The sequence below is a fragment of the Dermacentor albipictus genome, chromosome 1 (genome assembly GCF_038994185.2).
Source record: "Dermacentor albipictus isolate Rhodes 1998 colony chromosome 1, USDA_Dalb.pri_finalv2, whole genome shotgun sequence".
NCBI lineage: Eukaryota > Metazoa > Arthropoda > Arachnida > Ixodida > Ixodidae > Dermacentor > Dermacentor albipictus.
In genome coordinates this window covers 189,448,240-189,473,429 of record NC_091821.1, presented here as the reverse complement: position 1 = coordinate 189,473,429, position 25,190 = coordinate 189,448,240, and the positions used below count along the sequence as shown (strand labels likewise).

Here is a 25,190-nt window from a genome sequence, read left to right as displayed (position 1 = left end):
ACATAGTTTGCACTGCAACTGGCAATCATGATCTGTTTGTGGGTTCTGCACCCCGCACCTGTTGCAAATGTGTTTGTCTGGGTTGGGGCATACGTCCTGCCGGTGGCCGATTTCTCCGCAGGCCTTGCAATACTGTACCGATCTGCGGTATGGGCGGCAACGTGTGTACGAGCCGGCCACCTTCACATAGAAAGGGATGTGCGGACCTTCGAAGGTGATAACTGCTGAGGTGGATTTGCCGAGCATCCTCGCATGCAGGATGCCACAGTTGTTGGCTGCCAGCAGTTCCGCAAGTCGTTTCTCCGTCGTACACGCAGTGATGCCGTGCACGACTCCACGTACTGTTCCTGGGAGCGGTTTGATGTACGGCGTCATCTCGTATGTGGCCGCCCCAAGTTCGATGCCGTTGATGGAACCGAGTTTCAGTGCGTAGTCCTCGTCTGCGGTGCTGGCAATTATCAGGTTCTGCTTCCACTGCGTTTGGATGGTTACGTTCGCGCAAAATTCTTTGAAAGGGGAACCACTTGCCCTTGCAAGTCCTTCGGTGATCTTCTCGTCCGGCCAGCTTGACAGTTTCATGCCGGTTCTTGGTCGGTATACCACCTTGTAATCATTCTCTGGCAGCGGTGGCGTCACGCGTCGCGGCGGTGGCTTGCCGTTGGTTCGGCTTCCCTGATCTTGCTGCCGTTGGTGGTTGCTGGTGGCTTGCATGCTTGCTTCTACTCTCGGGTTGCTCCTCGCGCTCAGTCCTCCTTGCTGGTTCTGGGGGTTTCCTTGCTTTCCTCTCTCTTGTATGCGGTCCTCGTTCGGCGCCTTCTTGTTTTTTCTTGCCTTGATTGCTTGGAACCATGGGCCAGCTTGACTCAGCGTCTTGCCGCTGTTCTCATCGAATTCCATGTTGCTCTGGACCGCTGTGGAGTCTTGGCTATTGTTCTCTATGTCCATTTCGTGAGCACTGCCGTTCGTTTCCCCTGCCATTCTCGGTGCTCGCGAGGCCGCGCGGGCCCGCTCCTGGGGCGCGTGCGGCGTTCGGAGAACGGTGTTCTAATATGCCGAGGTGCTCGTTGCTCGGTGCGTCAAGGTAAACAAATCCACTCACCGTGGTAATTCTGGTGACTTTCGATGCCGATTGCCTTGTTGAGTTCAGTGGCACAAAATCGTGAAGGTTGGTTAAGGTTAACCGCAATAACTCACGATAAAAGCAGCAGCCCATGCGAAGCGCGTCCGCTCCACTCGGCCCCCTGGTGGAAGATCACCAGCCCTGCATAAATAAAAATTTAAAGAAGGTATGCGACAGCGATGCCTACTAATAGTTACTTCTATTTTTCTAGATTGGCAAAGAGTTCTTTTCCAGGGGCTTAATAAGTGTTTAAAATCCGCGTAATTTATTATAGATGGTACAGAGAATTCTCGAAGCGTCACTTGCCTACGAAGTATTGCAGCTATGATAAAGGCTGATGTAGGGAGGATTTGAATGGCTGGGCCAACTATCAACGCCTTCACCAATGAATCAGCCGTTTCATTTAGAACTAATAATTTGACACTCTCAAAACCTGAGATTCCTTAGATGCTGTGAGTGAAGTACACAAGGACAAAAATTAGTTACAATGACTGCATAATCTACTGATGGGCTTAATTAACGAAGGGCCAGAAGCTAAAAATTCTGCAAGATTGGTACAAAGTCTGGAAGCCGCAAGGAAAATAGCCAATCGAGAATACTCTCTGTATACCAATACCACAATTTTCTTCGTTATGCGTGACATCAGTCGCTATGACCGTATTTGTTTGTAATTTCATTAAATGATCTTGTAGAGCATCTCTTAACATTAGGTAAGGTAGGTGTTTTGCCTTAATTGTAAAAACATCATCAAATTGTACGTGAAGATAATTTTCCCCTAGCGAATTGGCTTTACTTCTCTGATTCTAACGTTCAACAGATTGAGAAGCGTTTGTACAAAAATAGCGAGGTGTATGGAATCGAGGCCAATGTACATCGAAGAACATACTTGAGAAATAAATACTGCTTGACAACGTCTTATTGGGGATTCGTACGCCCTTCAAAATGTTTATGCAGCAAGTACGCGAAACCGATTTACGAGAGAAGGAATTCATGCTTCTACAGATACAAAATAGCATTTGCTACAAATTAAGGTAGCCCTGAAAAGGGTCTTAACGCCTGCTTTTCCAGAAGGACAAGCGGGTGAAGATTATAGGCAGGCGCCCCAGAGTAGAATACACACCCGAATTCCAGGACGGGGCGTACATGCATACGGTAGGTTGATAACAAGGTAGCCTTGCGCATTCCTGATCGACTGTTGATCAGTCTACGTGATAATCCCACCGCTCGAACGCACTTTGCTGCAGTGCGCCATTAAAGAGTGTCGTCATATATGACACCAATATAGTTGACAGCATCTATTTGTGGAATGATATCGAGCTGGTACGACAGAGATATATGCAATGGGTCCTTCAAAGGAAATACGAGCATCGAGCACTTGTTCGAGTCCGGCGAATGAAATTTAGCCAGTCTTCTAAAACAGATAAATACCTTTGCAGGTTTTCGTAAAGTGTGTGAATGTCATTTGCCGATGAGAAGAATGCTATGTCGTCCGCATACACACAAGTATGCACGTCCTCTTGGGATGGGATGGAGTTCTGCAAAATATTAAATAATACTGAAGATCGCACTGCCCCCTGTGGAACTCCTTTTGCCTGCTTGTATGTACTCACTGAAAAGCCGTTCTGAAAGCAATAAAATTCTCTGCCACCTAAATATTGCGCAATCCCTACTAGTAAACATTTGCAGAACTTCAGTTCTCGCGGCCGGCTTACCAATATACCGTGTTCAACGCTATCATATGCCTTGGTGATATCAAGCATAACCACTGCCACACACTGGGCTCGGCGCCGTGCAAATCGTATACGACTTTCCAGGTCAATATGCGCCCGCCATATTGCGCACCCCGGCCTGAATCCAATTAGACATGGGCTAAGAAGTATTCTCTTGTTAATAATAATCGTAACGTAAACATGCAAGGCTCTCTTTATCAACATTACAAAATTTTCTGTTAGAGCAATTGGCCTGACCTTGTTAAGGTGTAACCCTCTCCCGGTTTTTCAGGTAACTGTATAATCTTTGTAATTTTTCATTCCGGTGGAATCCAAGCCCCTCTGACAGAATAATTTATGATGTTTAGTAGATCTTTTTGCGACTGTTTACATTGCGCTACGTACGTCCGCGTCCTGTCCTTCACTTTAATCGTCACTGTAACACTAAGCGCGATATAATCATGAACGTCCACAAACTAGCCCCCCTTCATTGCTTCACTAAAATATATTTAACATGACCGAAGTGACTCACTCCATCAGGGCTTGGAGACGCAGTAGGAGTTTTCCCTAAGACATCTGACAATTCAGCTACGGATATCTCCGTAAAATCCTCATGAATGGGAGAAATCAACGAAGGGGGATTAAGTGTAGAAGAAAAGCGATGCTCCAATCCTTAAGCAATAACTTCCAATGACTCCATCATGTCTTGCGGGGATAAAACTGTGGATTCTATGTTTAAGGGCAACGGAATCATTTTCTTATATCCAAGAAAGCCGAATAGTGCACGTTCGTTATTAGGTTTGGCAAGAAAGTCAAAGTGTTTTATGTCACATTAATATATTGATTTCGATGCAATACGTTGAAGTGTACCTGCAACGAATTTATAGTCTGACCAATTGTTCGGGCGCTGTTTATGTAACAATTTCTTCGAGGCGGCCATTCTACTTTTATAATCCCGCGAGCAGTCATCATTCCACCAGAGCGAAGAGGATTTATCTTTAACTGAGTGAACCTCAAATTCAGCTTTTCTACGGGAGCCCTCTAAGAGCGAGCAAATGCTTAATGCTTTTTGCTTAGAATTCGCTTCAGATAGGGTAGCCAATGATGCCCGCAAATTATTTTGAAATTTACTGTAATTTATGTATGTTCGCGCCTGAGACACTAAGTATGTTACCGGGTGCATAATCTCAAAAATCACCAGAGTGAGGTCACTACTTGTGGCATAGCCAACAGTCGACCAAGAGGGTATGCAGAGACCTGAACCTGAGAAAGTCACATCTAGAGCAGAAATAGCTAAACCTTTAACAAAAGTAGGGTGTCCTGAATTTTGACTTTATAAATTATTGTCCTGTCACCAATGCCGCAGTTGAGGACCGCACGGATCTGTTTTCAAACCCCATGCCCGATGATTTGAGTTGAAGTCACACGCCAATATGAAATCATTTCCGCTAGTAGCGATTACACTATCCAGAGACCGTGTGTCGTGAACCCCTGAAGGATAGTATACATTGGCGATGAAAAATGAACGACATCAAGGTAGACTTAAGGCTACTACTAGAATTTCAAATTCAGGAGACAGAAGTGTCAGCGCTGTCTTTGCTTTGTGGCAAATTCTGGTTGATACTAACGTAAGTAATCCACCACCTCTTGTAGACCAATCTAAATGAAAAAGACTATAATTATTTAGATAAACATTTTTTGGGGGGCTAGCGAAGTTTCTTGTAAAATGATTACATATCTATTTAATTGAGCAGTGAGACTCTACAAATCTGTGGAAGCTGCAAAATTTGAACGACAGTTTCACTACAATACTTTTAAAGATCCTTGGTGAAGATAGTGTTGCAATAGCAACAAACTTCTCCAAAATACCCTCTTTGAGGACCTCATCAGGCGGATACATTTTGTTCTTAATCTGAAGCGACAAGGAAGAAGCACGTTTTAATAGTTACCGGGCTACATTCTTGAGCTCGAGCATCGTGTTCAATGTCAGTAGAGACGTACAAGTACTCACCGAAGATTTAGATACCTCGCGGCTGTCATCTGAGGGAAGCGAACCCCTGTTGTTGATATTGATTACTTCTTCTGAAGTTGGTAGCTTACAAGTTACAAGAGGATGAGAGGGCGTTATATTTACCATGTTAGCCATCTGAGTACTGATTAACTGGCGTAAGTACTCTGAGGGGCTGGCGACTAGTCGATCCACCGCTTTTGTCATTGCCTTTTCAACCGCGGTTTCAACTGTCTGTGCAAAGGTCGCAGCTGTGGAAAAATTGACGTGCAGAAACTCCAGAGTATCCGTGTGTTCTCTCCTTGACAATCATCATAGCGTCTCTCCCAGAGCACCTCTTTTTGTCAATAACTTCGAGCACCTGGGTTTCTTGCATATGAACGGGAGAATTCGGATAGTCCGCGGAGTGTGCATCTTGAAAGAGGCAGCACTTCCCATTTTGGGCAATGCAGTCGGTACTAGAGTGGCCCTCTCCATATGTGCAACAGCGCAATCCAGATTTGCAACTATCTGCACTATGGTAAAAAGGTAGACAAAACCCGGGGCACTACGCCAACCAAAGAAAAATTTTAAAGAAAAGAATACGTCTGCACCATGACCGAATCTCCAGCGTATACGGCGTTGTAAGGGACGTGGAGCAGGAGGTTCAATCTAAAGACAAGAGACCATGCTTTGATTTCTGAAGGGCACGATGTAGCAGCAAATGTCGCAATAACCGACTCTGTTATTTTCCAAAGTGCGATTACAGCGGTAAACTGCTATAGCTCCGGCCATGGCGAGCTTCTCCAGGTTTTCTGATGGGGTTAGTTAGTAATCCAGCGTCTGCATATGGATTACACGAACCGATTCATTAATTGGTCGACAGACAGTTGATTATTAATTAGACCTGTACAAGCTAATTTATCAAAATTCTTCATTTCAGGGAACGTACTGTGACTGCAGTATTAAACCAGGACGATAACTCAGTTCTATCCAGTTAGCGGAAATCCTGACATTAGGCCCAGTGACGAGAAACCCGTCCGCAAAGTAACACAGGCACTGCAGTCAGTTTTATCATTCGGTGCACGAGGGAGGCTTTTAGGAAAGTAACTGGAAAGCCAGTGTATTTCGGCAGCACATATCTTCGGCGGATACCTCGAAATTGGTGCTAGTATCAGAATTTCTGATAGCTGAACAAGATTGGAGTGACATATTGCATAGATTCCCGTGGAAGTCAACTGGTGGACAGGATCGACAAACTGTAGTTATGGGTTGCGAATGACGATAGGCTCACATTTTTTAGACCTCCTGCGTCCAAAAGCGGAACTGATTTATCAATGCATGCGATACTCAGAGAAAATGGAACACTGCGCCAGATTGAATGGAAAGCGACCACTTTCCCATATTTATCAATGCCATTGGCTTCTACGTAAATATATCCAGAGTTGGTTATGGTACAAATTGGGACCGTTACAGGAAACATCTTGCAGTTGTGTCTGGAGATATGTTTTAAGACACGCTGGCAAGCAAACATGCAGCAATGACCACAGTTAGATTGCCCGAATATTTCCTATTTCCTAGCGGCGGATTTAAAGCTGTGGATCTTGGCTGCTGCAAGAAGAAAAGAACAACAACCGAAAGGCAACGAATCAAAAGTAAGGTCTTTGAAGACGTTCTTCAAGACGTTCTTCGACACACGAATAATCGTCGGGGTATGCAGTGGGCTACTTTTTATGCGAGACTGAGTGTTCTTATACCGACGTCGAGGAAATGGAGCGTGGTCAGCAGTCTCGACAGAACTTCCAATCAACTAAAGCCTTTAGCCGGTTTTTCTTTACAGAAAAACGAGTCCTTGTCTTGTTTATCCAGATATCGCGGATGTTTATGCACTTGGTACACTCTAAGAAAAAAAGGACTAAAAGGGGTAGGGAGGTTAGTCCTTTTGGGGACTAACTGATTTGCCACAACCATTAGTCCTTTTGGGGACGAACTGACATGGGATGAACTGTTACTCCTCATGCGCTTACTACTTCGGGGACTAACAGTTGCCCCTGCCCGATGGTCCTCAAGGGAGTAACGGTAATTCGTTCCGATGCTCCGCAGAAGTGAAATTAGTTAAATTAGGCATTTATACCCTAATTAAAAAAATGAGCTGAAAAAGAAAACCGTGCCCGAGAGCAGGATTCGAACTCACGTCCCCTCGCTCAGAAGTCAGGTACTCTAACCACTTCACCACGCCGCTTGGTTGACAACACGGGATATTTAGACAAGGTGAAGCAGGGAACGCAAGTGCGGCAACATGGAAGTGACTCCGTATTTTGTGCAAGCTATGCAGTGAGACCCTAACGTTGAGTGTACTTGAAACCATAAGCGACTGCGAAACGAAATCAGCCCGAGCATTCTTAGGGTGATTTAAACTGAGGCACTACGCCATGTATACGTGTAGCGAGCTCAAACGGGGCACCGAAGACGACAGAGAAGGGCAATTCCTCTGTCGCTTAGCGTGTCCCGTTTGAGCTACACATCGCTTCAGTTCGCAATCTCCTTGGAACGGAAGGAACTTAGGTACTATTGACCAAGAAAATCTAACCGTCGATCAATGACTTGCGCGTTTAATGCGTATCGCTCATTTATGGGGTGCGCACGATGGGCATGCCTCTTCACATTCCAGTATTAAATTTCACGTCATTTTCTCACGAAGAGGCAAGGTGCTGCTTTGCATGTAGTTCAATAGACAATGCACGAACTTCGAACCATTCACAATTTATAGACAATACCGTTTTCGCCGCATCGCTCCATGACACGGACGAAAACGGCGAAGTGCATGGGGACTAACTGTTGCCGTTCGTCCTCCCATTGCTCTCCTTCCGAGCAGGGACTAAACACTTACTCTCCGAAATTTGCACACGGCACGCACATTCATGCAGTTAGTCCTTTGAGGGACGAAAGCGCCCTTTTTAGGACTAACGGCGCAGTTACTCCCGTTTTCCCCGGGATTTTTCTTAGAGTGTAGAACAAACGGAGTTTTTTTTTTTTCTACCTTCAATCCCTTCTGACATGGACGCACCCTTCACAATTCGCGATAATCGCGTATCTCAGGACTGTCAATAAAGTTTTTCCTTCCATCAATCCATCCATCGACAGCCGTCGTCGACTGTGGGCAGCAGGACCCGAGGGCATTACAAATCTAATGCTTGCGAACTTGCAACTTGAGGGGGGAAAGTATTTGCTTGCCTTAAATAACGCATTCGAAGCAGGTGATCTTACATCATCGTGGAACATCCAAAGTGAGAGCTGGGCGAGTTTGTATGGTTCCATTATAACGAAAAAGTGTGCGAAAGAAGACCTAGACGAGAAAGAAAGAAACGACAAGCACAGGCGCTACTCGCAATTAACAGTTTATTTCCAAAGAAACAGAAAAAGTAGAAAACTGAGTAGAATAAATAGAAAAGTAGATTTTGTACAGGCATAGAGCGCAAAAAAACAAGGGAAATAATGGAAGGCTTTTACATGTGTTTGGAAGGTGACAGATGCATCAGCCAACCTTCGATAGCTTTGTCACAGGCAGAAGTGTCTTACCCTCGGGATTTTGTGCAAATCAGTTCTTGATTAGCCAGCCTTGCTGTCGCCACGTGTAAGTTATTTTAGTTTTCTCGTAAGCACTTGAGACGGTGTTTGTTCTCCTTTCAGCGTAGTTCTCTACTTATTCTGTTTCTTTGGAAATAAACTGTTAGTTGCGAGTAGCATCCGTGTTTGTCTTTTCTCTCTTTCTCGTCTACGTCTTTTCACGCACTTATTCTTTAAGATCATCGTGGAAACTGGCCTGGGAAGTTACAATACCCTAGGCCTGGCAAAGATCGAGCGCGTCTAACTTCATGCAGACCTATCTCCGATACTTCTTGCGTATCAAAATTAATGCAGAAGGTCGCGTGCGTGAGACTAACATGGTGGCTGGCGCATCGAAAAGTCTTAGTCGTCTATGAAAGGTTTTCACCAGCGGCTCAGTGCACAAGACGGCGTCCTAGACTTATTACTTACGCCACATAGAGCGTCAGCACTCCTTCGGACTTTCCGCTGCAGTCTTTCCTAGTGTACGAAAGACATATGACTGTGTGCTTCAGAGATCAATCATCTTTTGACTACTGAACATGGAAGTGGCAGGCCATCTTTCGTGCTTTGTGCACGCGTTCTTTAGCGACAGATCAATGCAAGTGAAATCAGGAACGAGGTTAAGTGACACGAGGTCAGTTTCACAACGTGTGCCCCAAGTAAGTGTCCTGTCCCCCTTACTGTTCAATGTTGCAATGGCTGGCCGACTCTAGGCGCTGAAGACAGCGTACAAATGCGTCTGTGTGTGCATATGTGTTGATGACATTTGTCATTTCGGTTCAGCTGTTAAAAGCACAAGCATCTGGCAATATTACACCAAAAGAAAGGCCTCGATCGCCCCGCAGGCTTACCTGGCGACAGTCGGATTAAAAATGTAAATGGACAAATCAGGCTTTGTTCTCTTTCTTGGAATGCGCCGAAGTGCATCGAACTTGAGAATCAGCATCGGAGGCTTACAAATAAAGCAAACAAAGCAAATGCGTTTTCTCAGTGCGACGCTCGACTACAGGATGCAATGACGGTGGCTCATGGATAAAATCGTTTCATCCCTTGTTCTGCGTCTCAACCTGATTCGCAGAATCGATGTCAGTGATGAAGCCACACACAGCCCTGGTGGTGAACCAAGTGCTTTATCAGCTACATCTGACCTCGCCATCCAAAACCCTGTACATCATCTTGGAATCTCTACGCAGGAAACGCCTCAAAATTATTATTGGGGTGCTAGGCGCAACTGCGAATGAAAAGGCTATTTATGAGTGCCGATCGCTGCCTCTGCGTCTGCTCGCTTCTCACAGACCACTGGTGCAGCTTTGGCACCTGACAGAGTCAGACAATGGAAGAGCTCTGCTCCAGCGGCCTTCGAAAACGAACAGAATCACGTGCTTTCCTCGTTCCCGGTACCCTTAGAACTCTTGGCCTCAATTTTCGCGAAGCAGAGAGCGAATGGAGTCGCCGTGGTAACTTCAGTCTGTGGAATTCCATTTGAAGATTCTTGGTATTACAACGCCCTGCACCGGCGGCAAAGGCCAGGTACTTAGTGCTAGAGCAAATAGATAAGACTCATGGACACCACCTGTACAAGTACTCACCCATGGCTCTGCTGACGTGCAACGAGAGGCTAGTTCTTCAGCTTTCGTGATACCGTCCCTGGTAGCCTGATGGGCTGCTTGACTTGAGCTGGTTTTTTCTGCGACGGTAAGCGAAAGTATAGCGATTGAGGCTGCCTTGCGCAAACATAAATTCATTTATTTTATTTATTTGTACATACCGTAGCCAAACATTTGGCTATAGCAGGAGTAGGAAAAAGAACAATGAATTTCACATACACAATACAACTTTTAAATAGCAGTAAGAAATTCATCTAAAGGACATTCGCGCGCATTCTCGGGCAAAGCATTCCAGCACTGTATGGTACGAGGGAAAAAACTGTACAAAGACAAGTTTGAACGAGAACTATACGGAACAATATTTAGTGCATGATATTGACGACTATTTGAGGGGGCTGAAAATGAAGTATAATCCTGAGAAGAACAACGTGGTGAACTTACATAACTGTGCAAAAACTTCAAACAATCAAAGTGGCGAAGTTTCTGGAGTGTGATTTCTGGAGTTAGAAAGGTTGGAATAGGGTGAAAAATATCTATCATAACGACGACAGATAAACCTAGCAGTTTTTTTCTGTACTGATTCTAACAATTTGACGTCCTTTTTATAATGGCAATTACATTTGATCGAGGCGTACTCTAATACTGGACGTATTAGGGCTGTGTAGGTTAACAGTCTAGTGTGTTTTGGTGCGGATCGGAGCGTGAGCTGCAGAAACCGAGGCGTCGAAGAGATTTTTTGCATGTTAGTTCAGTGTGCGAAGACCAAAACATATCGTGCGAAAAAGGAACTCCCAAATATTTATATTGGTTAACTCTGTTTAAGCTTTGGTTGTTAGAGGAGTAGGTAATATGGGATATAGAACGACGCCTTGAATATGATAAAAGGACAGTTTTGCTGAAGTTGATGGTCATCTGCCAGCGTTTGCACCAGCCGCAAAACCTTTCGAAACGAGTGTTAAGAGCGACGTGATCAGACGGACATTTGATGACACGGTATATGACACAATCATCGGCATATAAGCGGATTTTTGAGGAAATAATAGAAGGGAGGTAGGTCATTTATATAAAGTAAGAACAGGAGAGGGCCGAGCACGGAGCCTTGTGGTACCCCTGAGGATACACCTGCTGTCGGGGATTTACTAGATTTAAAAAGTGCATATTGTGACCGTTGGGAGAGAAAACTAGATAGCCAGTTCACAATATTAGAGTTATCTAAAATACCTTCAAGTTAATGCAAGAGTTTGATGTGAACTACTGTATCGAAAGCTCTTGGAAAATCAATATATAAAGCGTCAATTTGGTCACCGACATCGAGAGACTGGCCTATGTCGTGGGGGAATTCTACGAGCTGTGAAGCTGTGCTGAGGCCTCTTCTAAAACCTTGTTGAGAAGCAGACAGGATGTTGTTAGACTCAAGAAACCCGGCTATATGTTTATAAACGATATGCTCCAGTAACCACATTGGGACGTTAATGAAATTGGTCTATAATTTGTTAAAGTGCGCTTGTCACCAGATTCGTATTATGGGAGAACCTTAGCAATCTTCCATGAATTTGGGACTGCACAAAAGGACAAGGATTTTTTAAAGATAATGGTAAGGAACTTGCAAGTCCATAAGGAGCAACGCAAGAGAAATGAGTGCGGAATCTCATCAGTGCCTGTGTTCTTTTTTGAGTCAAGATTTAGGATAAGAGTCTTGGATAAAGATTTAGGATAAGATAAGAAATATTGCCCAGTATTGTCCAGTGCAGAGGGTAGTGATGTTATCGGACTGCAAGCTAGCACTCCAGGTACTGCAGCTGCCTTTACGCAGCATCGATCAGCTAAGCAGTTTAGAATTTCTCCAGGACTTCCAGCCTATTTTATCACACGTCGGTGTGTTTGGAAATGAATACACTGACAGTGTCGTGCACCGAGCAGTAACCGACAGACGGACCGTGAGATTGCCTCAAAACATCAGCACATCCAGCAACTATTAGAGACGACCATCGTGAACCACTTTCACTCCCACCATACCGGTCGGTCCTGCATGATCAAGGGGACTTAGGTGATCAAGTCATAACTACACTGTTTTTTCAAGCGCTGGCGTGGCTACCCAAAATAAGATTGCGGCCCTCACCAACGTGTTCGTTCTGGCACGTTTATCGTGCCATAAATCATTACTTGCTGGAATGTTCATAATTCGGGGGACAGCGCAAGACTTTCCTTGACGAAATGAAGCATGAAGTTGCTCCATGCGCTACCGTGAAGGAATTGATCTTCCCACACGGACACTCGATTTTTTGGAGAGAAGTGTTTCGCCTCATCGTGAAGGTATTTAAGGATGCCGACTTATTTAATGAGTGGTGAAGTTTAGCAAGTTATAGCAAGTTATGCTAATCGTCACCATTCGGCTAATGCAGCAGATAGTCTTTTTGGATGCGGAGTGAACTTGGTCGACTGGTAGCTTTCTACCTCTGTGCTGCGATCAACTGTTTATCAGCGTACATGTTGATCTCCGCGCATTAAAAGGTGACGCTCCGGTGGAACAATTGCGTACATGCCTCAGCGAGGCTAGATCCGCCTGTAGCTAGGACCATCCTCCTACTCCTTTAGTATTATACTGTTCGCTTTCACTTTCGTGACGCATCGACATTAATTATAACTTAATTTGCTGCAGTTTTCTAAATCACCGTTGACCATTGTAATGTCTTCATTATAAGCAATACCCGCCTCTTAAAGTAATCGACATAGATCTTACTCTATCTTACTAATCTTACTCCTACGCGCATACACGCGCATACACGCGCACACACACGCACACGCACACACTAACACACCAGACATACACACAAGCGGACCCGCACTCACATCCACGGACAACTACGCACATATACACGCGCACACGCACGACCATAATACATCATCATCATCGTCGTCATTGTCTTTGTGTGTCCACTGCTGGACGAGGGCGCCTCCCGGTGATCTTCCATTACCCCTGTCTTGCGCTAGCTGATTCCAACCTGCGTCTGCAAATTTCTTCATTTTCATCATCTCACCTAATTTTCGGCCGTCCTCGACTGCGCTCCCTTGGCACCCGTTCTGTAGCTATAATAGTCCAGCAGTTATCTGGCCTAAGCAATACATGACCAACCAAGCTCAATTTCTTTCTCTTAAAACCAAATATATATCGGCTGTCCCCGTTTGCTCTCTGATTCACACCGCTCTCCGCTCTGTTCTGTTCTCTTAGAACGCGTGCCTAACATTTTTCGTTCCATCGCTCTTTGTGCGGTGCTTAACTTGCTCTCGGGCTTCTTTGTTAAACACAAAATTTCTGCCCAGTATGTTAGCACAGGTAGAATGCAATGAGTGTCCCTTTTTTGCAACGATGCTGTATATGGCTATCCGATTCGTCCGTCCGTCCATCCATCCGTCTGTCGCCTGTACGCCGAAAACACCTACGGCACAACTCTATGCGTATGCGCGATAGAAAAAAGGAAGAGAGGCACGCGATTGGCTGCGCCAGTAGTGACGTCGTTGCTCTCTGTCGCAGCCGAGCGCGCGCAGTAGTTTCTCTCCAGCTACGAAGTGTGTAGGCCACGCGTCATACCTACTCCTGAGGAGCAGGCATCTTTCGATCGGCACCGCCGCTAGCGGAACCGCAGGACCGGGAACGAGTTTGTCTACGCTGTGCCGATGCTGCTGCCCGGGCATAAGAACATACTCGTGCAGCCGAGCTCAAGCAACAACTGCGTACCGAGGATCCGGCTGCTTACCAAGCCGTCATTTAGTGAACCGTTGGAATTAACCCAGGGATAAACACGGGGGCCGCATGTTTCAGCTTCGCTGGTTAACCATCTGTACGGAGTGGTTAGACATTGATTTCTTTTCAACGACAGTGGTAAGCTCCCCGACGGTATTTAGTAATGCCTGTCATATGCCCTCCAACCTATTTTCATTGTTCTGTCAATTACCTTCTCATGATCAGGGTCCCTTGTGAGCAAATGACCTAGATAAACGTACTCCTGAACACACTCTAGAAGCTGACTGGCGATCATGAATTCTTGTTCCCTTGCTAGGCTATTGAACATAACCTTTGTCGTCTGCATATTTATCTTCAATCCTACTTCTACAATTTCTCGGTTAAGGTCCTCAGTGACTTGCTGAAATTTGTGACCAGTGTTGCTCAACAAGACAATGTCATCTGCAAACCGAAGGCTGTTGAGATATTCGCCGCTGATCCTCACTCCTTGAACTCTAAGGCTTCCCAATCTAATAGTTTGAATAATTGTTATAAATATGCAGTTAATAGCATAGAAAATATTATCTCCTTGCCTGATCCCTTTCTGGATAGGTAACTTTCCGATTTTCTTGTGGAGAAACAAGGCAGCTGTGGACAGTGGCATAGCCAGAAATTTCGTTCTGGGGGGCTCACATTGCAGCTCAGCCTCCTCCTTATCGAATTTGTCGAGGGATCAAATACATGAATACTAACTGCAATGCCTTTGCCAAATATGCTGCAAAGGAATTCTTGAACGCTACGCAATGTCAAGAGAAGTAAAATATGTATTTTTTCATAAAAGAATACATTCGTATGTCTCAAAAGATGGTGCCAGAAATAACTGATATCAATGCTGCCATGTTTTTTGTCTATTTAATAAGTAAAGAAAATATCCCACGAACTTTAGAACTGTATCATTTCCAAACCAGCAAAGCAGTGCATGCCGCTTCTTTGCTGATTAAAATGTAAAGGTCATGAAATGAAGCAGTTGAGGACAAATATCTTAATGAAACTTTGTCATTCAAGAACCTTGTTTACATATTTATACATAGGCAACGACGAGGGAAAAATCTCAATGACGCTGTCTTTCGTTTCAGTGTATTGCGCAGGAGCAGCTCTCACCGGTCGTATATGTGAGTAATTGCACCGAAATTATAGTCGGAACAGAGAGCACTTATAGAAACCAGCCGTCCTGCAAAATATGCATTAGAAGTGCGAAGATACAATGGAATATACAAAATCCAAGATACAGATTGATAAAGGGCATAAAAGTGTAATTGGAAACAGTTCACTGCACGTAAACACAAAACCTCGCAAGAAGATACTTAAATAAACGTATAATTCTCCAATAAATATACGTATCTAAGCTAAAGTCACTGTATATAATGCGTGAAACAATGCAAATAAATATATTGGGCAATCACAGATTTACAGATCACAGAATCCTAAGTCCTCCCCCCCTCCTTCCGCTCCCCCCCATGCATCACGCGCGATGCATCACGCCTTCCCGCTTTTCTCCCTTGCGCACACAAGACTGAGCCATCATCGTCGGCCCACCAATCCCCCCCCCCCCTACGCTTTCACTCGCACATACAGCATGCGGCGCGCGGTCAAGGTTCCCCTCCCCCCCCCCCCCCCTTTGATTGAAGTCGGCCATGGCTACAGTATGCTTAGTTCACTATCTTCATAAAACTGTTCTATTTCTTCATCATCGAGACTGGAGGTTGAAGCGTAGCCTAGTACTGCCTTTAATCTATATTTCTTACTTAGTTTTGTTACGACGACTGCTACCCTCTCAATAATGCTGCAGAATTCATCAATGTGGCCCGCTATGGAACTTGTAATAAATTCTCAGAACTACACCGGCTTCGAGATAATAATTTTCACTCTGTCGGATGGTGGCATTGGTGGTCCAGTAATTTTTGTGCTTCAACTCATAACACCGTTTTCTTAAGGTATACGCGGCCGCCGCCAGAGTAGAACCGTCCCTCCCAGTGCCTTGCGCGCGATGGAAGATGGCGCGCTTCCTTCCCGCCTTGATCCCATGCGCGCGCGAAATCGAGCCACCACGCTCGGCTCACTCTCGTACGCTTTCCCTCGCACCCAAGCATACGGCGTGAGGCCACGATGTTACCGCACGTGGATTTTATATGGAAAATTGAGTCTACGGCGATGACGGCGGCGTATAACTGCTATCGCAATAAAAGTAAGTGGAACAATCGTGCATTATTACTGCAAGTTTGACTGTGCATATCTCGAATCCGGCGCCATCTTCAGAGTTCATTCCAAGTCGTTATGCCTTACAAGATCACTAGTTATAATTCGTAGATTGAAATAAGGACCATAATGTAATTACTTTAAAAGTTAATTAGTGTATCTATATTATGTTAATTATTCAATAAAGCATTTTCATTTCTCGTAGAAGTAATGGCCACCTCATCGAGGAATTCAGCTCAAGGGTTAGAATTGAGCTATCAGCCATAGGCAATTTTTAAAAATTTGGTGCAACATAAAAAGTATTATATATATATAGGGCGTTTCTTCACAGTTCAGCGCGCAGGACTTCACGTAACATATGCAGGAAAGATACGACGAATCTCTTGGAAGAAGTGTTATATATATATATATATATATATATATATATATATATATATATATATATATATATATATATATATATATATATATATATATATATATATATATAACGGAATTTATTTGTAGTTCTTTAAATAAAGTGCAGACATTATAAGGTAATGGTTAACAAAAGTTGTTGTTACGTCCACTTCCATTTCCCTTTAGCTTATAATTTCTACACTTCAATTAATAAACAACGAATAAATTCCCCTATGTTTTCCTAGCTTCATAGGTTGTGATTAACACAAATGGGTCCCCCGTTTCTGCTGTGCTCTTTATACATACATACATACATACATACATACATACATACATACATACATACATACATACATACATACATACATACATACATACATACATACATACATACATACATACATACATACATACATACATACATACATACATGCATACATACATACATACATACATACATACATATAATCCCACTGCGCGTGTTCCTGAGCAGTTTAAAAATTTCAATGGGACCTCACTGAAATAATCAAACTCCTCGGTAACCTGGAGTGTTATTCCCATAGTGCTCAGGCTTTCCGAATATGTTTCTAAATATGGGTCTTCTTCAAATATCAATCAAAGCCTGATTAATAACGGAGTGTTTTCGAGAGCTTCCCTTTCTAACTGCGGTGCCCATTCAGTTACGCAGCGTCGAGTGGACACCAACTGAGGGAAGGCGCTAGGCGTCTCGTGCACTTCATGTTCCGCAATTCTACAAACATAACTTTAGTTTCATTGCGATAATAGTTGTATGGACACTTCAGGTGCATTTTTTGCAGTCGGCGTGATGTAGGTGGATGAATGTCAGGTAGCGCCCTGTGTCAGCTGGTGACGTTGACCGGTTGACACACAGCGCCACCTCACATTCCACCACCGACGTTGAACAGCACACCTTTCTTTTTAATTCGGCACCCTCGCCACTAACACTCCATCGATCGTTGCCTCGGCCACCCGCCTCACCCCCTCTCCCCTTTAGAAGAACCCTACCTATATATACTACACCGAGGGAAAGCATATGTCGCCTTGAAAAAAACAAGTACACTTGTCGAAACGTTGGCTCCCGCTTTTACCTTGTTCTCGTTTTGCTCTTTGTCTTACATGGAGTAGTGTTTAACAGTTGCGTTTCATGTAATGTATTGTGTGTGCTCACAATTGTTTTAGCTATTTAATATTGCGTTACAATGTGCTAATGAATACGTGGTTACCAAATTTTGCTTTGTTTATATTTGTAGTTTTCAAGTGATCAGAAGCGGCACAGCGGCGGTGGCAGCTGAATCATCAGAGCAAAGGACAGCCACGTCTCTTCCTTTGTCACAGGCACACAATTTTTGAGGCGGGTGAGCTGAATGGGATGGCTGCATTTCAGCTTCTCAGCGGCGTTCAGATTCGTTTGTTCCATGATTAATTAATTAAGTAATTAATTAATCAATTAATTAATTAATACGGCAGCCTCAATGAGACTATTGCAGGAAAAAGATGAACAACAAACATAAAACATTTATAAACAAGCTTGCGTGAATTGTTTCAGTGGTAGTGGACGAATGTTGCCCGGTCATGAATTGCAGACTTCAATTGTTGATGGAAAAAAACTGTGTTTAAAGGAATCAGTGCGGGCAAAAAAAGGCTAAGATATTTAGAGCATGGTGACTCCTCGTACATGAGGGTTTGGAAAAAGTGATAGAGGAGAGGCGAGGAGAATTGATTAACGTGTGAAGGAATTTTAGGTATTCAAGTTTGCGGCGCTCTGCAAGAGGAGTGAAACAAAGTAGGGGAAGAGATTTAGACGGCAAAAATTCCTTGTCATATCTCCTACAAACAAAACGCACTGCCTTTTTTTGAACTGGTTCCAATTTTTTGACGCCACCGTGTTTGTATGGGTTCCATACAACGAAGCCATATTCGAGGATGGGGCGAATGAGGGTTTTATACGTAACAAGTTTAGTTTCTTGAGGAGCAAGACGATGTACGATTTAAGTAACCTAGTCTTTGAAGGGACTTGTTAAAGGTGACATCAATGTGTTTCGACCTTGACCTATCGTTTCTTAGTAGGATATCTAAATATTTGAATTCGAAGACCCTAGTTAAAGTAATATTGTTAAAGGCATAGGCAAAGAAGGAAAGGGATGAGCGTCGTGTAAAGAACATGGAGACAGTTTTGGAAAAGTTGATATTCATTTGCCAAGCTTTGGACCAGTTACAGAAGTCAGCAAAATATTTGCACAACGTGATCAGTAGGAGATTTAATTGTATGATATAAAACGCAATCATCTGTAAAAAGGCGTATTTTAACTGAGGCATGTAGGGGGAGATCATCAATATATAAAGCAAGAATAAAAGAGGACCTGGTACTGAACCGTGGGGAACCCCTGTTGAAAGAGGCATCAAGGGTGAGTTAGTACAGTTGAAACATACATACTGCGAACGCTGGGAAAGAAAGTCCGATATCCAGCCAACAAAAGATGCATTTTTTAGTATGGCGAACATCTTATGCATAAGTTTAGGGTGTGATACAGTGTCGAAGGCCTTTGCAAAGTCAATAAAAACAGCATCACTCTGGTCAGCTATGTTAAACAGCTGCTTATGTCATGAACAAATTCTCTCAGTTGTGTTATAGTGTTAAGGCCACGTCTAAAACGATGGTGGAATGTATGCATAAAATTCTGTTATTTTCAAAAAATTCTCTGATATGTTTAACGATAATGTAGTTGAGCAATTTACATGAGTGTGCTGTTAATGAGATTGGCTTATAGTTAAATAACAATTGAACGTTACTCGACTTAAATAAGGGCAAAATTGAAGCAAGTTTCCACGAGGGAGGAACGGTGGCGATTGAGAGAGATTTTCTAAAGATAATTGTTAGATATCTGCTGCACCGAAGAGAGTATCGAACGAGAAAAACAGTCGGGATACCGTCGGGACCACAGCACTTCTTGGTGTCTAAGTTTAGGATTAAGTTAAGTACACCCTCAGTAGATAGTGATATATCGTCGATTAGAGGGTATGGTGCGGAATAAAAAACAGTGGTTACAGAATTATAACTCGGTAAAGACAGAGTGGAAGTAGGTGTTAAAAGAAGAAGCTATTGTCTGTAAATCAGAAACTGCAGCACTGTTAATTAATAACGTGTCCGAGGATGACCCAGGTGGTAGGATAGCTTTCCAAAATTTTCGGGGATTAGCCAGCATTAATTTCGGCAAGGTTACCTTGTAATAAAATTCTTCTGCGGCAACCATTTTTGAACAGAGTTCCTTTTCAGCGCTATGGAATTGCATGAGTTTTGTTGAGTCACCAGAGCGTTTTGATCGACGTAACCTGGCCGCACGACGTGATAAATGCAAAGGGTCCCTAATCATCTAATCAATTTCAGTGCTTGTTTTCTTTGTTTTTAAAGGAATAAAAAGGTTGATACACTTACTGAAAAGATTTTCGAAGAAACTTGTCAAGGTGTTAGTATCACTAGTGGTACTTATTAGTTCTAACTAATTAAAAGAATCGCATAGGGCGTCTATTATTGCCAAATCTTCAGCGCGAATAAAGACAGGAAATGTGCGGTAGATATAGCGGGATTTAGGGATGATGCCAGGAACTGAAATTAACACAGCATTGTGGTCAGATATTCCATCAATAACATCGCATTCGTAACCGGTCGTTGCCGAGTGAAATCCTGAACGATCTGGTGCAGGCCACAGGACAATGAAATGTGGACCAACTCCCACCCGATAGCTACTTCGTGTCCGCTTACTTTCATAGAATACCAATCAACACCAGGAGCATTAAAATCGCCCATGCTGATAACGTTGGATGAAGAAGTTATGACTATGCAAAAATTCACATAGATTGTGCAAATGCTCAATATTAGAACCAGGAGGACGGTGAACGAGCCCTATAATCAAATAAATATTTTCTCATTGAACTTTACAGCACAAAGACTCAGTATCAGCTGGGGCAAACAGTACAGAAAAGTGAAGGTGATATTGAAGAAATAGAGCAACAACGCCTCCTCTCCCGAATTTTCATTCACGCCGAACCACTTTGAAACCGGGAGGAGGAGGGGGGGGGGTTACCTCAGAATCATGCACACCATCGTGTAACCAGGTCTCTGTAACACCGATAATATGTGGCGAGCGAGACGAGACGAAGGAAAGAAATTTTGAGAAATTGCTGACAAGGCTTCTTGTATTAACGTTTCAAATGGAAAGTTTATTGCCAGTACAGTGCTGTCAAGGGGATTTGGTCCTAGCAAATGTTTCAGCGGGTTTAGTTGAGCCAGTAGATGATCTGACGAGAGTATTGGATGTGCTATCCCAATCGTATCGTGCCCTGTCAATAAATACATGATCAAATCGAAGTCGGACAGATGAGCCACTATCCCTATGAGAGCAGGATGCTTCCCAGTGCTTCTTGCGAATATTGCGAACCTGTGGCGAGAAGTCTTCTGAAACACGAAAGCTTGTGTTCAAGGAGATTCATAATAACGGGACGTGACCGGCCTCTGAAGTTATTACCGAGTCTATGACACCTTTCGATACGCGGACATGCGATCTTAAAAGTGTCCTGGAACCACTTAGTAATATTGAAAGAAAGTTCCTTATAATTCTCGTTAGCGCCCTCGCTGAGACCATGTACAATAATGTTGTTTCTACGCGAGCTGCTTTCTAAATTGTCGTTTCTACAAGAGAGAGTCGAGATTGCATTTTTTTAAATTGCTGGATTTGAGTGTGTAGGTTGTCATTAGAATCCTGCGCACCGCTAGACGTTGAGGGTGACTCCAGAGAAGACACAAGAGCTTACAAAGTCTCAAACCTCGTGCTAACAGACGATCGAAACGTGTTGATTTCAGCAATATCCAGAGCCAGTTTCTTTTGACCATTTAGGAGTTCGGAGAGCATTTCCGCTACTTCGGGTTGTTTCTCAACATCTGTCAACCGGGTTTGGGAGGCAGGATCGCGCTGAGGACGAGCGTTTGTACCAAGGTTAACTTCCACATCACCGCTCAATAAAAGCCTGCGGGCAGCATTTAATAGAGCAGAATACAAAGAAATCTAGACAAAACCATGGTTACAGTCATGTGGGCCAGGGAAGCAGCAGCATATATCGGTCATCAAAACGGATGCACCGAGAATTGGCAAGGTAACATACCTGCGTGATGAACAGACAGCGGATCAACATGGTACCCGCGCCGCTGTTGCTTCGCCCACACAATCAATGATATCAGCTCATAATAGAGAAAATGATCAATATATTGTAATAGTTCGGCAGGCCAAACAGTGATCAGTGTCGTACCAAGGACCGCTGTAAAAGGAAGTCGAGGAAGCTTTGGGGCAATATTCTTCATGCCAACCTTGGCGATGTGTAGTTGTTAATGATGATGATGAAAATGATTCAAAACATAGCAGTGGGGGTATGGGCCCCTAATCGCGTCGTTGTGCGCACAGTTAGTGACTTCACAAAAAGGAACTTGAAAAGGTAAAACGGTGAATTAAACAGTAGCGTGCGATTGAGAACTGAGACCAGATGAATGGACAATTACATTTTAAAGGAAACAAAAAGATGCAGCAAACAATTTAGAACGGAAGGAATTTAGAAAAATCATGATAGGAATAGGGAAATTAAGAATCAGCATGGTATACGCTTCGTTGCTTGAATGAATTACACACTGCACTAAACACATCCATGATGATGATAATAATAATAATAATAATAATAATAATAATAATAATAATAATAATAATAATAATAATAATAATAATAATACTCCAGCTCTTAAGTGCAAGCCAAGTTTACTAAGCAGCGCTCCAAGTAGACTCTTGTATTATAAACCAGCGACAGATTAAAAAATAATGATCAAGAGAATCTATTTCCTGGCAGAAAGGGCGTAGGGCTGATATCACCACACCATGCCTGCGTAAATATGGGTTTAGCGGGGGAATACGACAACGTAACCTAGTAATAGCGGTCCCTAATTATCTTGGTGACTACCATTGTTATTTCCAGGAAAATATGAGATATTAGAATTCTGTCAAGACGTTATTAATGATTCGATGGAATCACTCCATATTAAGGAGAGGAAATTTTATTTACGGAAAGGCAGAGAGGTCGGCTTGAGCTTTCTCTGGCTTGCTACTCTACACTAGGAGAATAGGACAGTGAGGAAAAGGGCTGATTGATGATGATGATGATGATGATGATGATGATGATGTGAGTAGACGGTGCGTATATATAAGTTCACAACGTTGGGGCATCTCTAAAGCCGTGCGTCTAGCCCAGTGGCTTCTAGGAAGGCTGCAGCGGCACTTGTATAATTAAGGCTGCTCTGTTTGCATTATGCCAATAGCCCAAAAAGAAACTCATCTGATAGCGGCCTTTTATCGACATTTGCAATACATATTAAAACACACATATTAATATATGGGGTTTTACGTGCCAAAACCACTTTCTGATTATGAGGCACGCCGTAGTGGGGGACTCCGGAAATTTTGACCACCTGGGGTTCTTTAACGTGCACCTAAATCTAAGTACACGGGTGTTTTCGCATTTCGCCCCCATCGAAATGCGGCCGCCGTGGCCGGGATTCGATCCCGCGACCTCGTGCTCAGCAGCCTAACACCATAGCCACTGAGCAACCGCGGCGGGTAAAACACACATATTAAGCATGTAGCAACTGTTTCATCCAAAGCTTCTCAATCTCTCGGCTACCTGCGTAGAAACCTGTGTAACGCGCCTTCTAATGTACGAAAACTAGCATATCCTACTTAAGTTCGCCCACAACAAGAATACGCTTCATCCCCATGGTCACCATATCAAGATTATCTAATCCGTATGTTGGAAGCCGTTCAGAATAGGGCAGCCAGATTGATCTCTGGCAACTACGACTTTAATTCGAGCATTACCCGAATAAAACAAGACTTTGCATTTCAGTCATTAGAAGATCGCCGCGCCATTGCACTTTTATGTATGTTTCACAGGTACATTTATAGTAATAGCTTTCACTGTTTGCCGCTTCATGCTCCTGGGCGCACATCTCGTCGCATTCACAACGCACTTAGTTTCAAGCACATTCATGGTCCAAACGCAGGCATTTGACTCACCATCTCTACCAAGAGCTATTGCATATTGGAACAGTCTCCCTGATCACATTACATCCATCTCCAGTCGTGAAGCATTATGTCATAACCTGACTTCGTTGCGTATTAATATTGTATAACGATGTTGCACTTTGCTATTTTTGTCATGTAATTGCTGTTGCCCCCCTTACTCAATGCCCTTCAGTGGGCCTGTAAGGTAATGTGAATAAATAAATAAATAAATAAATAAATAAATAAATAAATAAATAAATAAATAAATAAATAAATAAATAAATTTCTGGTATCTCTTGGTTGTGATGTAGGCGGTGATATGGGAGAGTAGAAATTACTGGTTGATGCAGGGGCGCTCGCGCTAACGAGTCGGCTATGTCGTTCAAGCGTAATCCACAGTCACACGGTGCCGTTAATAATCAAATAGGATTTTGCTGCGAAGGAACTAACGATATGAACGACTTTTAGACCGCCAAATTCGATGAAGTTGTAAGATAACCGACGGAAAGGGGATCTGGAATAATCACAGCCTGAATGCATTCACAGAGAGCCTGTGCAGTACGAGAAACATCGCCAAAAGCTCAGCTTCAGAAATGGGAGTAATATCTGAATGTCTTAAAGAAAACGACCAGCCAAGTGAAGGTGAATAAACGGCTACCCCGTCTTCTCCTCACACAGTGAAGTATCGGTAGCAGTTATGTTTTTAGTTTGTTTTTGTACAAAGTCATCTTGCAACCGGCTATTTAAGGACTTTAATGAGTGAAATTCGCTATCTTTAGGGGAACCATAGGGAAATTTAATTTTAATATTGTGATTTGATTCTTTTGATTTAGGTACGCCTCAGATATGCACATTTAAAGGCTCCATCGCCTCTGTACCAAAACTATCTGCGCAGTGTGAAATCGTGACAAATGGGCTTGTTGTCTTCGTCATTGTTGTTATTGTTGTTGTCGCCTTTAAGAAATGAACCAATGAGCCAGAAAAAGAGCGAATTGTACGAGACCTCCTCTTCTTCGTCCGAGGAACTCAAACCAAAGTGGTCCAATTCACATTCACTTCCCGAAACAATATAGACCTCAATGTGAGAACCATCGTCATCGGAAGAAGCTGACGAAGAAGAAAAAGAAGAAGAAATCCTTCTTTTTCTCGAAGACGGGCCAGCAACAATCGCGTCGCATCCGCCGGACGCCATTTCTGAGACGCAGCGGTATGAAAAGCCATGAAGGAAGGAAAGAATTAACGAGGAAGGGAACACTGTGCAACACAATTGAAGCCATGAGCGTCAGCCCAACACGTGAACATGTCGCGGCGAGTTTTTCTATACCTTCCACCACCGGGCTCAACGCACGCTCTTTCGAAAAGACAACAGGTGCTACAGCAACGTGCGGCTGGTGCACGATCACACACGTTGCAACGGTGACGATAAGTGTATACGCTGCAATAGACGACCGAAGTTGCACAAGCAGATCGGTAGAAAACGTGCACGAACAAGTGCGCGTCATTTAAACATTATTGGCTTTCGGTAAAGCCCATCGAAAGCCTTACTGCAAGTATACGAGTCTACGTTCAGACCACTTGAAATAGCTTTTGAGTTCCCTTAGGTTGAAGTCGCCTGTTTGGCGGCGTCTTGGGATCAGTTTTTTTATGATAGTACTGCTCAAAATATC

The 25,190-nt window shown here is 43.6% G+C and overlaps 1 protein-coding gene across 13 annotated transcripts in view; it reads left to right on the top strand.

Moving 5' to 3' along the window:
- L (zinc finger protein Lobe) overlaps positions 1-25,190 on the top strand; it is a 287,693-nt gene that overhangs the window by 91,199 nt on the left and 171,304 nt on the right. For 2 of the 13 annotated variants that reach the window (XM_070530684.1, XM_065426787.1), the window contains one exon: positions 14,890-14,925. The exons of 9 other annotated variants lie outside the window; for them this stretch is intronic. The gene's annotated coding sequence lies outside the window, so the exon portion shown is untranslated. Of the gene's footprint in view, positions 1-14,889; positions 14,926-17,679; positions 17,785-25,190 lie in introns of all 13 variants that reach the window. 2 more of the 13 variants (XM_070530682.1, XM_070530685.1) reach the window with 2 other exon arrangements.